Source organism: Ictidomys tridecemlineatus, chromosome 11 (genome assembly GCF_052094955.1).
Source record: "Ictidomys tridecemlineatus isolate mIctTri1 chromosome 11, mIctTri1.hap1, whole genome shotgun sequence".
Classification (NCBI taxonomy): domain Eukaryota; kingdom Metazoa; phylum Chordata; class Mammalia; order Rodentia; family Sciuridae; genus Ictidomys; species Ictidomys tridecemlineatus.
The window spans coordinates 120,462,759-120,477,580 of NC_135487.1; the positions used below are offsets into that span (position 1 = coordinate 120,462,759).

At 41.9% G+C, this 14,822-nt stretch overlaps 1 protein-coding gene across 2 annotated transcripts in view; it reads left to right on the forward strand.

The window, feature by feature from the left end:
• The window catches only part of Aim2 (absent in melanoma 2), a 146,326-nt gene that overhangs the window by 42,639 nt on the left and 88,865 nt on the right, over positions 1 to 14,822 (forward strand). The window lies entirely within an intron of this gene.

Below are 14,822 nucleotides of genomic sequence, written 5' to 3' on the forward strand. Positions count from 1 at the left end.
TGTATTTGCAGCAAGTTGAGGCTCCCAAAATTCTTTGGAAGTGGTAGTCTTTTAAGGGGACTTAAGATTCTTGTCCTAAGAGCCAACATAACTCTACCTTTCTGCATTACCTTAGAGGAATGCCAACTCAGCTATGAATTATCACCCAACATCCCTCTAGATATGCCCTTTGGGTCCTTTCGATTATTGTTAACTCATTTTATTCTTGATCTATTTTGTTAAGGAAAGGGATGGTATATTTTCCACAATAATCCAAGCATTGTATGTTTTTCTCCCCTGCACCCGGTACTGGAGAATGGACCCAGGGGTGCTCTGACACTGAACTACACCCCCTGACCTTTTTAATTATATTTTGAGAAGGGGTTTTGCTAGGTTGCACAGGCTGGTCTTGAACTTGCAATCTTCCTTCCTAAGCTTCCAGAATAGCTGGGATTACAAGCAGGTACCACTCCATCTGGCTTCATATAGGTCTTTTGAGATGCCCCCGTCTCATGCTATTGTACTGGGCCTGCTCAACAGTAAGATGTCGGAGAGAAAGGAGGTGGTTGTCATGTGCATGGTTAAAAGTCAGGGAAGGGGTGCAAGTTCATTATGGCTCACTCTAGTATTTGCTCAAGCCTGGAAGCTTTTTGGGAATAATAATCAGACGTCATGGAATTGTGGGGTCTGGGGCAGGAGGGGGAACAGGAAGAGGGTATGTGCCCAGGTAGACACTGAGTTGAGATTTGTTCACGTTTGATCATCACCTGATATAGCCAGCTCCTTATGTGAAGTTCTATGCCAGTGACAATTAAAACTCAACCCTGATTTTAGCCTGTCATTTCTGTTTCCTAACAACTCGGAATCAGTGGACTTTGGTATAAGTTGCATCTTTGCCAATTTGCTTAACCTCTGAACTTTAATCTACTTATTTGTAGAAATGAGGTTTTATTCTCTTTCCTATACATGTAAAAGTGGATGAGAAAGCCCATTGTACAGTTCTGTACATAAATGTGGACTCTATTAACTTTCTGGTTGCTTTCATCTTGCTCTTCAGCATGGAGGAAAGGTGTCTGGCCACACAGTAGGGGAGGTGAGAGGGTCTGAATGGTTAACTCCTACCTGGAGCATCCGGGGTTGACTTTGTCTCATTAGCTAGGGCTGGTGCTGGCACAGAACAGGCCGAGAGAGAAGGTGGAGTGGATATGTCTAGTCACTGTGGTCCTCCAGAGCATGGCTGGTCCCTTTGCACCTCAGGGAACCTCACCTCCGCTGGGCAAGTGGAAGAGTCTGCAGGCCAACCCACTGGGTGGAATGAGAAGCTTCCATGGTCTTAGACATCAGCCGGATCTGGTTGTCTACATCTGTCTCGAGGGGTGATGCTTTGGGGACTTGAAGAGGATATCGTCAGGAACTGCAGGGAAGCTTTTCCGCATGGGTAAAATTCTTCTGTAAGTGATAGGAAATTTTCTTCTCAACATAGGAGGGATAACTCGTAATTTATGAATATCATAATTATCGTATTTTTAAAATACTCAGAATACAAAACAGAAATAGTTATTTTTTTTTTTAAAGTCACTTTACTGTAAGACTCAAATGCTTCAGAGGTGCTGGAGCTGATCATTAATTGCAAAGTATGTGGGCAGATATGTCTTATTTATTATTGTATTCTTAGTGTCTGAAACATGGTAGGCATTTGATGGATATATTTGAAAGAATTAACGCTGACTTAGATTGGCTATAAATTATGTAGATAGGAAAAAAAGAAAAGAAATTTCTCTTAGCTCCTAGGCAGCAGGAACACAGGCAATAGCTTCATGCATTAATTCATTCACTTAAGAAATATTCATCAAATGTTCACTTTGTGTCACTTTCCCAGGTTCCAGACACTGGCATCCAAAGTAGCAACCCCCATCACCCCCAGGAGTGCATGTTCTTATGACCGAGACACGAAAGGTTAAAACGTGTGTGTGTGTGTGTGTGTGTGTGTGTGAGTGTGTGTGTGTGTGTGTGTTTTACTTAGGATTGAACTCAGGGGCACTTTACAAATGATCTACATCCCCAGTCCTTTTTATTATTATTATTATTTTACATTTTGAGGCAGAATCTCATTAAATTTCCCAGTCTGACCTTGAACTTTTGATCTGCGTTGCTGGGATTACAGGTGTGCCCTACTGTGCCTGGTTAGATCGGTAAAATATCAAAACAGAATTTTAGGTGGACTTAGGTACTGTGGGGGAATTTTATGAACAATGGGGATAGAGAGTGATTTGAGTGGTCCTTCCGGAGGCCCTCTTGCAGGGAATGAAGACCTGAAAGACGAGGGCTTGGATGAAATCCAAAGACTGGTATTTCATGCAAAAGAATCAGCAAAGAGTGGACACCCTGAGGTTTGGACCAATTTGAAAGGAAGCCCAAAGATTAGTGTGGTGGGTAGAGAGGAGATGGAGAGAATTTTAGGGTCAGAGTTTAAGACTGGGCATGCCATGGAGAGCAGTGTTAATCCTGTCACATCCAACTCTGATTAAGTCCAGTATTTTCTCAAGTCTCCTCTATTCGCCTATAATTAAATCCAGAGCTAACATAACCTTCCTACTCAAATTAATTAAAGCAAATCAATATGATAGAGTAATTGTAATAACATATGAGAGAAATAAAAGGAAATAAACTGATAATAAACAGTATCCATTTTAGTATATAAATGCTACGTTCGCATTTTTCTTTCTTTATAAAGAATGGTCTTGAATACAGGAGCTTCATAGGCCAACCAAGGCGAGCATTGCTGCTCTGCTGACTTAAATATCATGAAAGAGGGCTGGGGATGTAGCTCAGTGGTAAAGCGCTTGCCTGATGTGTGAAACTCTGTGTTCAATTCCCAATACTGTGATAAACAAACCAACAAACAAACAAACAAATGCCATATATTTTAAAAATAAAAGGGACATCATCCATCAGCAGTGTCATTTCCAAATCTGGTGAAGACTTTTCATTCTTATTATTTTTTAAATCAAAGTCAAGTAAATCTTCTTGCAAAATACACAGTACACAGTACTTTGCATTTCTGGAAGATTAAGGAAGTTCTAAAACCATGCAAAAAAACCTCTCTTGTCTTTACGTATGTAAAAATGAGTTAGACTCAAGATTCAGATACCAGCAAATAGGATTTTGGTGGATGATTCCAACAAAGTGCATAACACAGGCAATTCTTTGCATGACATGCTCCTGCATGTCACAGGACACAAAAATCCCAGATACCCTTCCTCTCTACAGTTTTAATGGGGGTCTCCAGTTATTTGGGCAGCAAAAACTACCCAAATTTCAGACCACTCCAGAGGGCCTATTGCTGCCCCATCAGCAACGATGGATGTGAGCCTTGTGGCTCAGGCTTTCCTGCATGTTGGTGAGGGCTGCTGGTGGGTTTAGAGGAAGGCTGACAGGTTAAAAGGCTGTTGGCAGAGAACAGACTGGGTTGGAGCTGCAGGCAGGTTTGCACTTCTGCTAGGCCCAGAGCCTTGCAGAAGCAGCAGGGGGTGGCACTGTGGTTTCCAAGGGCTGGTTCTGCTGTCACCAGAGATGGGGAGTTTTATAATAGTGTCCACCTACAAAAGTGATTTATTAACTCTGGAGAGCAGACCTGGCACACATCACTTACATTTTGTCTGGGAACTGGTTATTTTTACTTATTGTCATTACCATACTTGTCACCTACCAGTGAACATGTTCATTTTGCTTGTATTTAAAATCCATAGCAAATAGAGCATACTCCCTAAAACAGTATTGCAGTGTTTATGTCCGTAGTAGCTCCCATAAATTATCATGGAACAGAGTGTCTTTAAACCTCCCTATGTCCTCCGCAGACTTTGGATGGATCTTTTTTCTTTTTTTTTCCCTCCTGTGATAGAAATACTGTTCTGCAGTGTTTCTTTTGAGAGAATAAATAGTGAGACATGGAATATTATGATAAGGGAAGCTGAAAACCATCAGCGCAGTAGAAGAAGCAATTTCATGGGAATGACACAGACCTGGGTCCAAATCTGTGGTCTTGCCATTTACTTGTGTGACTTGGGGCACACATTAGGTCTCTTTGAGCCTTGATTTCCTCACCTAGAAAATGGTCCACATCTTACCTAGAATTAATTAAGGGAAGATATAACAGTGTCTGGATTAGACAGTTAGATACCCAGTAAGAGCGAATGCAAATTCTGGCCTCCTTACTTTATGGATGGTTCTTTCAATCCATCTTCTCCAAATTGCATGTATCGAGCTAGTTTCTTTGTGTGAGCCTTGAGAGACTTAGCCTTGAACCGCATGTTTCCATCCCTTGAAAATGGTTGGGCTGAATGGAGGCCTGGTGGATGTAAACAAATGCATAATGTACTTTAGGTAATGGTTAACTCAAAAAGCACTTCTACTGTGAGCACGTTGGGAGCTCTGGATTTCTCTCTGGGGCCCTGAATAGAGAAACCCTGAAGCAATCCTTAGTCTAGCTATGGAAGCAAGGTTTCCTAAGCTCTGTGGAAATGGTCACAGGTCACCTTCTGTGTGTGCAGCAACACAGGAGTTTATAGCTAGGTATGCTGACATGCATGCCTATCTGGAGAAGGCAGGTAGACAGGCTCAAAATAAAACCCTGGGGAGCTTGGAGGAGATTGGAGATCAGGACTTGGCTGCTGCAATCCTGGGCAGGTCCCTATCCATGGATTCAGCTCATGACTCTCACTAATAACCCCCCCACCCCAATAATCTTGTCTTTTTTTTTCTTTTGCTGTATCAATAGACCACTTTTCAGGAAGGGAAATGTACCATCCAAAATAGCAGACCATTCAGAACCAGTTGTATTTATTTTGAGAGAACACGGAACATTTTCCTTTTCTAATTATGGCCAAACTTCTGACAGTGCTTTCCTCCCCTTTCTCTCTTTCAATGTGTTCCTGATGGCAGAAGAGAGTGATTGCTTGCTCCCAGGTTTCAGGACATGGCCCAAAGTGGCTTGTGTCAAGCACATTTCTCTGAACTCCTACACTTGATGTTACATTCTAGTACACATTTTGGGTTCTCATTCATTGTATCTGCACTTTGGAGGTATAAAAATTATTAGCTGGCCTCAAATCTTAGAGGACTAAGATATAGACTCCTGGCATACCCTAGTTATTAAGGCACAGAACTATATTAATATTAAAAGTGAGTTTGTGACACCTGAGGATCTGTTCTGAGATGAAAAGGCAGGTTAAGTAGATGGAAACTCATAAGGTCAAATGAATAAACATTAATTCACTTAAGAATGAATAAATATTAACCCATTTACTCTTTTTACAGAGATTAGTTTAGTGCCTACTATGTGCTAAACATTGAACTAGGTACAGTGATGAGCAAAAAAGAGAAAGATTATCACACAAATATATGCAAAATCTTAAGTTTGAATGGAAGAGAGCTCCATGGAGCAGGAAAGGCCTGTGGCTAGAGGAACAGGCTGTTTCAAAGAGGTCAAACCAACCTTCCTCCTGGATGTGTCTCTTGACTTGCAACGAAATGGTAAGTAGGAAAAAACTAGGCAAAGAATGCAGGAAAGAGCTTTGTAGGCAGAGCTAGAGCATACACCGAGGTGTTGTGGGAAGGGAAATGTCAGGTATGAAGAACTGAAAAGCAAGTTTTGTTTGAGTGCAAAGAGGGCGAAGGGTGGCCTGAAGTCAAGTTGGTTGGAGGATCAGGAGGACGGCCCCACAGGGCCTTGTAGTTCCTGTAAGGGGTCTTGTCCTTATCCCTGGAACAATGGGAGATCACTGCAGGGATTTAAGCCAAAGGATAACATGATCAGATTTGTATTTTGGAAAAGTGACTCCAGCTGCTACTCAGAAGGGTGGAAGACTGCCAGGATGGATGCTGGAGCTGAACCAGAAGTTTATACCAAGAGTTGTTGTGAGAACTGATGTTAGGTTGGGGTAAGGTAAAAATGGCGGCGGCGGCGGTGGTAATGGCAAATGGAGAAGGAGATGATTTTAGAGACATTTGTGAGCTAAACTGTGCAAGATTTGCCGATGGATTGGAAATGGTAGATAGAGGGAGAAGTTAAGAAGGGTGGTTCTAGGATTGTGCTCAGCCATGGTATGCAATGGAAGATGGCCAGATTTGAGAAAGAAAAGGGATGAGTTCGGTTTTGAGCTTCTAAATGTGAGGTGCTTTTGAGATCTGCAAGAGGGGACGTCACATTTATATGCAGTTGAGAGCTTGGCCAGGGTCTGAACTAATTTAATCTGGAATTCATCTGCATGTTGGAGGAATTTGTAGCCAAAATCTGAGGGCACCCAGGACAAAGTATTTGGAGGGGGAAGAAGAAGGGCCTAAGAATGAGTTAAGAGGAACTCCAATATTTAATAGCAGGGTAGAGAGGAATTATACCAGAATATTACAATTTTTGAAGCCAAGGGAGGGAAGGGAGTGTCCAAGAGGGATTTGATTGAGCATTACATACTACTGAGAAGTCAAGAAAGATGATAACTAAAATATATCCCTCAGAGTAAGTGACGTGGATGAGAGTTGTTTTGGTTTATATGGAATATTGGTAAGAAAAAACAGTATTCCCAATATTGGAGGGAGTGGGAGGTAGGGAAACTCAGGCAATGCATACTGTCAACTCTTGGAAGCTTGGCTGAGAAAGGATGAGAGGAAAGTGACGAGCTGGAAAGGATGAAGAGTCTAACAAGACTCTTTATTTTTGTTTGTTTTTCTTGCTTTAATTGATTTCAATTTCAAAAATAAATAAAAGTACACAGAATAGTATTATAGACCCTGGTGTACCCACCACTGACACACTTAGGGCCAAACACCTACCTACAGCTCCACCTATTTTTATTTATTCGTGGGACAGACATGAATTTATGCATGAAATCATTGGGAAGCAGAGTCCTGAATATTCAAAAATCAGATGAAAACCCATTGATGGCCCACATTTCTAAGAAGGTGGGAGGGGCATAGGATTCAGACTGTTGGTGAAGGGGTTCACTGTAGGTTACCAGAGGACCCGTTTCTCTGTTGCTATTAGGGTGTAAGAAGGGAGAGGGGCAGATGTAGAGGTGCATGTTCAACGCAAGAAAATTTCATCGGGCGGTGTGGGCAGGGGTACCTACCTTCCCCACCTACCTTTCTCATCAGGCCAAAGAGAAATTAGAGATTGGAACTTGGAAAATTCCACTCTTGTTGTTGGCTTGAGGTAGGATAGGATGGACTGTAGAGCTGCCAGAGGCCCTGGAAGTGGAGCGGAAAGTCCCAGAAAGGAGGGAGGCGAGGGTGGAATTTGATCCAGAGGTGGTGGTTCTGGCAGCCCTAACCCTAATTAGCTGTCAAAGTGGAGACCAGGACAAAGAGAGAGTGTTGGATATTTGAGAGCACAGACATGTGGACTATCTCTTGTGGAGAGTGAGAAGAGACTACTATAGCTGAGAGATCAGAGTATTTACTAGGCAGTGTTCAGGACTCATCTGGAAGGGTCAGCTTGGCTCTGAGGAGCAGATTCTTCTCACATGCACGGACACGGACTCCTGTAGGTCCAGCCTGTCAGTATTATTAGCCTTCATAACAGTGCTGTTGTTACTCTGTTCCCGAATGGAGGAATATTTCCGTGTGCAAATAAAAGTCCATGTTTTACACAGGGTGTGATATGCACAATCTTCTGAGTGTGTGGTCAGAATATTTATGTCACAAAAGGGAGGTGGTTTTCATCCTTACAAGGTAGGTGTGTTGAGTCCATTGGCACCTGTTTCTCATTAATAGGTCCAGGGCGCCACCTGCTGGACCGCTTGCTCATATGTACCAGCCCAGACTTTCCCTTTGCAACCTCTAAATTCTGTATTCTTGGAAGTCAGTGTTTTCCACTTACTGCATTCTTCCCCTATGAGTCGCGAGTTTCATCCTTTGCTTTCTATATTTGTAGGTCAAAGCAATAATATAAAAATATGTTCTTTTCTGATTTTATTTTGGTTATTCAGTCAAATACCATGTTTATCTTGCTTAAAATCATTTGTTGTCTATAAAGTTTATGCACAGTCTTAATATGTGAAAGAAGAAAAATAAAGGGCCATTATATAAAATAGTATGAATAAGAAATAGGTTACTAGATAAGGATATATGAAATACAAATGGTACAGAGAACAACCTTGCACAGAATAAGCAATGTTTTATTTAGCAATCTCTCAAATTTGGATTTGGTTGTCCACTTGATTCCTACTCCTAATTTTTCTCCTGTAGGTTCCTTAATTACAATGTGTATATATTTTTACCATTTTCCAAGCTGACCCTCAGTAAACTAATCTGCTATAAATGGGTTTTTAATTGTCTCTATTAACCTGAATGCAGTGCCATTAGAACTTTTCCTCAGGTCTTTAGGCCACACTACTAGCTCTCTCGATTTCTAGATGATCACAAAGTCATTTCTTTCTTTCCAATTTCCTCAGGCTATAAGAACAGGGAGAGAGCATTCTAACTTCTTCCTCTATGGTAATTCAGTCAATCACTTGTAATTATGATCATCTTCCATATATAAATGCAGTCACGATTCACACTGGATTTACAGGCATACCAGGGCAAAGTCTACCAAATCATTGTACAAGAAAAACATCATTAGTTCATTCACCCAACCAGTCTTTACAAAGTGCCTACTGTGGGTCAGGAGCTTTGGGAAGCTCTGGGTACCCAGAGGGCACAAGATGAGCATGACCCTGGTCCTTACTGGGCTTCTGCACAGTGTTGGAGACAGGTGTTAATGAAGTCATCCTGATACATTAGGGTGAACTCACTGTTAGAGGAAGTCCTGGGGGTCATCCTGGAGAAGTGACATTAAACCACGGAGGGAGGAGAGAACAATGAGATGCCAGGCTGGCTCTGAAGCCTAATGTGAAGAGCTAGATGGGGTGGGGTAGGTGGGGGCAAAGGCTAATCAACCTTTTTAAGGAGCTTGGGTTTTGCCCTAAGAATAAATATCAGTCAATCAAAGATTTTAAGTGTGTGTATAGGAGGGAGTGATGGGGGTGTCCAAATGGGATTTATAGCTTAGAAAGATGGTTCCAGTTGGAATTTAGAGAAGGACTGGAGGAGAGGCAGCGTGGGGACTTGTGCAGTCTGGCATTTGGGTGTATTAGGTGAGTGGAGAGGGAGACGGGGAATGAGATGTTGATTGGATAAGACTCTGTGGAAAGTGCTAGAGAGGTAAAGAGAAGGGCATAGTGTAAGATGATTCCTAGCTCTCTGGCTTGAGCAAACAGGAAGGGCCATTTGATGAGACAAGGAATACCGCAAAAGAAATAGATTCTCCAAATGGCCAGGAAGGGTAAATATTTCCACTTTGGACACATTGACTCAGAGGCGTCTTAAGATGTGATAGTAGATATACCTCATAGGCAGCTAAATAGATGAGCCTGGAATTCTGAAGAGACATCTAGTCCAGAGGTACGAGGTAGGAATGATAAGTCTGGTGAGAGTAAATCGATATCTTGGGAGTGGTCGATATCTCATAGAATGTGGGGTGAGATGAGAAGAATGGCTAAGAAGGAGCCCCGTGGAACCCATCATTTCAGAAATTGTTAGAGAAGGCAGAAGCCAGGAATTGAGCCTGGCCAGGGATTCAGTAAGAAAACCAGAGGGCTGGTGCTGCAGCCAATGAGATACGCCTCTCCTTTCTATTGCAAGTGCAATAGAATCAAATATAGCTGATGAAGGACTGTGGTTTCTTTTGAATTTAGTAGTATGTGGCTTGTCAAGGTGTATCCTAGTAGAGTGACAGAAGTCACACGAGAGTGAGTTCACAAGAGCGTGGGAGGTGAGGAAGTTGGAAGTAGGGGAGTACATAAAATTAAAATGTTTGCTGTTAAATGGGATTTTGTGGGTAAGGTAGGGAATGGAGGGAAAAGTAGGGTTAAGTGATGTTTGTATGCATTTATTCATTTTTTTTTTGCATAGGGAGTGGTTTGGAATACATACATGCTCATGGAAATTATCCTATAAAGGAAAAAAAGAAAAGGCTGAAGGATCGAGAGAGGGGATAGTCAGCAATTCAGTTCCTAAAAAGGCAGCTAGAGATGGTGATGATGATGATGATGATGATGATGATGATGATGATGATGATATTAATGAATTATTATGTCCTTCTTTGTGCTGGTACCATTTGAAGAGCATTATCTCATATCATTATTACACAGCCTCTCTGAGAGGGGAGCTATTACTGTTATCCTATTTTTTTTTTTAATGTAGAAATAGTGACAGCTGGGTACTAAGAAGAACCAACACTAGACAGAGTGGGGAACTAGGATTTGCATCCCGATTGTCTAGCACGAGCCTTGCACTGTTATCCATGGTAACTTATTGTGGGATCCACAGCCTAGCTGGAGACTGGAATCAGAGGTATTCCCTTTTGATACTGTAACTGTTAGAAGGTAGACAGGACAGGTATGGATACAGGTAAGTGATGGCTTGATTGATTTTATTAACTTCCTCGGAATGCCATAGTACATTGTGGCTCAAAAGTAACAGAAATGTATTTTCTCAGAGAATTTGAGTCCAGAAGTTCAAAATCAACATCAAGGTGTAAGCAGGGTCTCACTCTCCCTGAATAGGTTCTTTGATTTGGGGCTGTGAACCTTCAGTCTTTGTGAACATGTCTGTTCTCTGTTTCTCAAATCTCCTTCTCCGTTTCTTGTGTAAGGACACCTGACATTCAATTTCAGGCCCACCTTAAATCCACAGGCCCATCTTGAGATCCTTGAAGAAAATTACATTTGAAAAGATACTTTTCCCAGCTCTCAAGGATTAGAACTTTGTTGGGGCCCACTATTCAACCCACTCTAGTTAGGAGACGGAGGAAGTTTCTGTCTAGTGGAGTCTATATATTTTTTTTTTGAAAGAAGAATTTGAGTGATTTTCTGAGAGTTGAGCCCAGATGTAGAGGGATCAAATGTATGAAGAAAATGAAGAAATCTTGAAGTAATCACTGTTGAAATTTGGAGCGTCAGCTGACTAGGAAACATAGTTTGTGGATTAATGTGGAGAACCTAGATGAAGACTGTAATCATGAGTTTATAGTTGTGTGATTTTCTGTGCAGCGATGAGCAGCTTGGGTACAAACACAGAGAAAGCTGAAGGTTGAAGGTCTTGGAACTCAGGAGTTTTAGGACATATATATGGAGAGAGAGAGAGAGAGAGAGAGAGAGAGAGAGAGAGAGAGAGAGAGAGAGAGAGAGAGACTTATATAATTTATTATAAGGAATTGGCTCATGTGATTATGGAAGCTAAGAAATCCAGACCCAAGAAAGCCAGTGTATATAGTTCTGGTCTGAGCCTGAGGCCTTGGGAACTAGAAGAGCTGATGGTGTAAGTTCTAGCCCAAAAATGAATCTGAAGCTGAGAGCAGACCACTGTCCCAGCTTGAAAGGTGGTCAGGCAGAGAGAAAGAATTCTTTCTTATTTAGCTCTTTTTCCATTCAGGTATCCAACACACTGAGGAGGACAATGTGCTTTACTGAATCTACAGATTGGAATGTTTTTTCTCTTCCAGAAGTATCCTCATGGACACACCCCGAAGTGACGTATAGCCTAATATCTGGGCCCCTTGTTCTTGAGACAAGTTGAAACCAAAGGTTAACCATCACATGCGTTTCCATGACACACATGGTCCTGACATTATTAATATCATCTCAGTTGTAAAATGAAGGGGTGAACCACATCATTTCTGAAAGTCTTCCCGACTTTCACTGTTTGTTTATTTTTTTATTGCTTGTAATACTTGGGATTGAACCCAGGGGTGCTTAACCACTGAGCCATGTCCCCAGCCATTTTTATTTTTTTATTTCGAGACAGGATCTCACTAGGTGGCTTAGGACCTCACTAAGGTGCTAAGGATGACCTCAGACTTGTGATCCTCCTGCCTTAACCTTCTGAGTTGCTGGGATTATAGACATGCACTACCATGTCCAGCATCAGTAGAGCAACTTTTAACAGCAGGTGGGAAGAATGCTACTTTTGCTTGAAATAGACATGTTGTAAAGGTGGGTTGCATATGATTTGTAAAGTAGGTGTGCTTCGGATAAATAGGCAGTACTTGTTGGAGGTAGAGGGTGGGGATGAGGTGACATTTGGCGTGTCTCTCTATCTTTGGGTTAAGAATGCAGAATGTGAGTAGAGCAGTGAGTGGAGCCTTGGTTTAAACACTTCTGGTTGGAAGAGTCAGTAGAGGGAAGTTGACGGGATGAAGGTCTTTTCATATTTGCACACTACAACTTCTTGGATTTGCACACTATGTTTTCACTCTGCTTGGACTGCTCTTCCTCTATTTCCTCATTAGTGACTTCAAACATCCTCTGGGTGGCCTTTCTTGACTTACTCCACCCACCCCATCTAGATCAGGAATCCACCAATCCACCCCTCAGATCCTCTACCGTGTCACGCACGCTCCATGCTGTGTTTACTTGACTTTTATTTCTGTCTCATCAACATTGTGGTTGGCACAGAAGAAATTCATTTATAAGAAAATCATTATTTTCTTGTGAGTTTATGATATATTTGTTATCATTTTGTTCTCATCACCATATCTAGAAGTTGTTTTATTTTAGGCAGTATCCCAAGAAATGGAGACATCATGATACAAAGTCTGGACTCTCTTGAGGCATGTATTCTGGTGGGAGAGACGGGATGAAAAGGAAAGCAACAGAATAAATAATCAAATAAATGAAGTGGTAGCAAGTGGTTTGTTACAGAGGGAGCAGAGGCAATTGCAATGAAGATAGCTTTGTTGGGATAGACAGGAAGTTGCTTTTGGCTGTTGATATGGGAGAGAAACAAGGAGGTGAATACTATAGCAGAGGCAACAGCAGCACCAAGAGCCTGAGTTAAAGTGGGTGGTGGGGAGCTCGGGATGATTGGAACAGAGGAGACGGAGAGGCAGGAGTGAGATATGCAAAGGCAATTGCCCGACAGTTAGGACCTTGGAAGAGAGGACCTGGGAAGACAGTACGGAGGCATTGCAGGAATACCATGAGTGAGGGAAATACTACTGTCTTGGGAAATCTAATAGCAGTAATGAAAGAAGAATGTGCATTAGAGATAAATTTTAAAGATACAAATTGATCAGATTCACTGATGATTTGGATATGGGTAATGAAGAGGAAAAAAAGAAACATGAATGTTTCACTGAAATAATGAATTCCCAGTAACTGATTTGGAGAAGTTTGGAAGAGGGAGGAAAAAAAAAATCAGGCTTGAGAAAAAAGTTCAGAGTTCCATTTGTATTTGGAATGTGTGTAAGTGATTCAAGAGAAGTTTCCAGATGGACATTTGGATATGCATTTCAGATTTAGCTCAGAGGCTTCAGATGTCAACAAAAGGGATCTCCAAAGATTATGCATACATCTCTGGGATTGATGGACCATTTAGGAAAAGAATGTAGAGGGGAGGGCTCAGAGCCACCTCTTTGGGTCTCTGATATTTGACATCTAGGAAAAGGAGGAAGAGCAATTAATGAAAACTGAAGAGAATCATCCAGTAGGAGGGAGCTTTGGGAAGCAAAAAAAGAAGGTTTCAAATAAGAGAAAGTGCCGTTGTCAAAGGCTTAGGAAGATGAAGATAGAGAATTTTTACATGGCATGGAAGTCAGTAGGTGCTTTGGCAAGCAGCTTCAGGGCGTGGTGGGGTCTGCAGTCAGATTAGGGAGTAATAAAGGTGAGAGAACCGGAAGTAGACACAGAGTGTGTGAAGGACCCTTCCAAGAAGTGGGCTGATAAGTTGGGAATGCAGACATGGACCTGTGGTTTTGCAGATCTGTGAGTCAGCGGAGGATTGTGGCTGTTGTTATATTCTTCATGGCAATAGCAGATTATGCTGTGGCGCGTGAAGATAATTCAGGAAAGGGATGATGTAAGAGCTGCCGTCCTCTAGAACTTAAAGAAAAGGGAAAGTCCAGAATAAGAGGCGGAGGATGAGCTTTGGGTGGGAAAGTTTCCCTTTCCTTTTTGTCACAGAAGGAGAAAGCAAACGTTGAGTGAGTACAAGTAGGTTAGTTTGCAGGTCAGAAGCTGTGAGGCTTTATATCCAGGCCTTGTATATTCTCACTGAAACCCAAAGAGGAATCATTAGCTTGGGTGTGTGTGGGGGGGCGGTGAACCAGCTATGGGATCCACTCTTCTTCTGATGAGAAGGAAACCAGTTTTTCTGATTACCAAGGTCGTCAATAACCTACGTTTTTTTGCCAGTGCTCCTTGAATTTTTTTACTCCTATTTGGCATGCATGGATTTCTATTCTGTGCTTTTTCCTTTCTGAAAAGGAAAGGAAAGTAGTTTGTAGTGGTAGTCAATCGTTTTTTGATGAGGTTCAAAAGGCTTCATCGTTTTTGTGGCAGTAAATATCCCAAATCATGCTTTTAGGACAAGAGCTGGTCAGAAGAGTGGAGGCTGTAAGGTGGGAAAGGTTGATGGTTCTGGTTTATAGAGGGGCCTCCAAAAGGCTGTTGAGGAGATGGATAGAGGAGAACCAGGGCATTTTTTTTTTAAAAGCAGTATGTAGATGACTAATGGGAAAGTTTAAGTTCTGTCATGGCTTTCGATATAAAACACTCATTTCCATGTTCCAAAAACCTTAAATAAAAATTATGTTACTAGTTGTCTTGGTCTATTTGGGCTGCTGTAAACAAAATGCTATAGGCTGAGTGGCTTATGAAGAACAGAAATTTGTTCCTCCTGGTCCTAGAGGTTAGGACGTCCAAGGTCAAGGCAGATTCCATGTCTAATGTGGTCTCACTCCCTGGCTCATAGATGGTACCTTCTTGCTCTATCTTCAGGGAGCAGAAGTGGGAACAACTCTTAACTCT